Below are 2500 nucleotides of genomic sequence, written 5' to 3'. Positions count from 1 at the left end.
ACACATGAGCACCGTGACACCACACACACACACACACACACACACATACATACACACACATGAGCACCGTGACACCACACACACACACACACACACACACACACACACACACATGAGCACCGTGACGCCACACACACACACACACACACACACACACACACACACACACACACACATACACACACACACACACACACACACGAGCACCGTGACACCACACATACACACACACACACATACACACACATGAGCACCATGACGCCACACACACACACACACACACACACACACACACACATGAGCACCGTGACACCACACATACACACACACATACACACATACACACACATGAGCACCGTGACACCACACACACACACACACACACACACACACACACATACACACACATGAGCACCGTGACACCACACATACACACACACACACACACACATGAGCACCGTGACACCACACACACATACACACACACACACACACACATGAGCACCGTGACACCACACATACACACACACACACAGACATGAGCACCATGACACCACACACACACACACACACACACACACATACACACACATGATCACCGTGACACCACACACACACACACACACACAGACATGAGCACCATGACACCACACACACACACACACACACACACACACATACACACACATGAGCACCGTGACACCACACACAAACACACACACACACACACACATGTGACACGTTCAGGTGATTATGAGAAGTAGCACATTCACAGAGGTGTCAAAAGTATTCACATTCACTACTCAAGTAGAAGTAACGATACTAGGTTTTTAAAATACATGTACATCCAAGCTTAGCTGCAGGAATTTGTGAGGGCAAGGAATGTAAGAACAAAACTGGACAAGACAACTGGACAAATTGGTGTACCCAGGGCAGGCTTAGTGGCAGCTACCCTTGTTTGGTTATACAGTATACATTAGTGCTGTCAAAATGTATGATTTATGATTAAAAAATAAAAAATACTTGTTTGTAAGGCTGGGCCAAAGAACCTTCAGTGGATGACTTCCTTTTGAGGGCTGCTGAAGTAAGCTGCGTGTAGCCTACTGTAAGCTACCTCTCTAGACGAGTTGGATGTTTCTCCTGTAGAGAAAAATGAATGCACAGGCACATATTGAGATTCATGTTCAAGTTCAAGTTCAAGTTCAAGTGTTTTTATTTGTCACATACATTTTACATGTAGTGAAATGTAAAAAGGGACCATTGCTCTGCATAGAAGTAAAAGAAAGAAAATATACATAGTAAATGAAAGCAGTATAAAAATAAATAAATAAATACAAGTTTAAAATCATTTCTGTCTAAGGGACAAAAAATAATTATTTAAAATGTGCTGTGTTTAGCAGTCTCACTGCCTGTGGGTAAAAGCTTAGTCTCAGTCTCTCCGTCCTTGCATTAAATATTATGTTATGCTTGGTCAACTAGAATATATCTTTACACAATTAACTTACAAATATCCCATATAGCAGTAAGCTCAGATAACATTCGGCTAAAGTTGAATTTAAAATCTCACAGTGCCCACCACACGAACTTGCAACGTTAAATTATAGCCTAGCGCTAGTTACCATGTACCAAGCAATTAGCAAGCCATAGCAAATCACACAGTGCCCCCAAGCAAACTGGCAACATTGAATCATAGCATGTAGGCTACAGTATAGCCATCGCAAACATTCAAAATATACCATTCGGCTAGTACGTTAATAGGTTAGGCTAGGCCTACTACAATATTGTGCCAACAATTAACTGATAATACTCTCAGCTTACCTCAATATGCTTTTCAAATTAGACGGCGAGTTTTTGAAAGGTCTTGAGTGCAGACTTGCAGCAGTACATCTGAAATGAGTTGTTTTTGCATCCAACCATTTAGAAAATTCTTCGAGGGACGAGGGACAGCCTATAAACGAGTTGGCTGCTCTTCCTACAGGTGGTGTGATGGATCGCGTAAAAACCAATAGGGTGTCGGAAACACTCTATTCGGATTGCGCAATTTATTTGGATAGTTTTTTTTTTTTTTTGAATGATGACAAGCCAAAATGAAATAGGAGTAACGAGGCTATTTTCAAAATGTAAGGAGTAGAAGTAAAAAGTAGGCTGTAAAATAATTACTCAAGTAAAGTATAGATACCCAAAATTTCTACTTAAGTAAGGTAACGAAGTATTTGTACTTCGTTACTTGAAACCTCTGCACATTCATGTGATCAGAGAGATGTAACACCCAAGATTGGCAAGCAGTTCAGTTTGAATGTAACGTTACTTTCTAGGACTGCTTAAAGGGGGATTTCCCCCCCCTCCCCTTTGCGAACACAGAACGCGGAAATGGTCGAACGTTTGCGCCTCTCGCTCCGCTTTAACCGTCTCTGGTAACACGTTCAGGTGATTGTGACACGTTCAGGTGATTATGAGAAGTACCACATTCAGGTGATCACTGAGAAGGTTTGTCATTCCA

General features: G+C 42.0%; 1 protein-coding gene across 1 annotated transcript in view; it reads left to right on the top strand.

The window, feature by feature from the left end:
- Positions 1–2500, top strand: part of LOC134070216 (somatostatin receptor type 5-like) — a 19289-nt gene that overhangs the window by 8092 nt on the left and 8697 nt on the right. The window lies entirely within an intron of this gene.

Source organism: Sardina pilchardus, chromosome 22 (assembly GCF_963854185.1).
Source record: "Sardina pilchardus chromosome 22, fSarPil1.1, whole genome shotgun sequence".
NCBI classification, from domain to species: Eukaryota; Metazoa; Chordata; class Actinopteri; order Clupeiformes; family Clupeidae; genus Sardina; species Sardina pilchardus.
The sequence above is the reverse complement of the archived record's forward strand: the minus strand, read 5'-3'. Positions and strand labels throughout refer to the sequence as shown.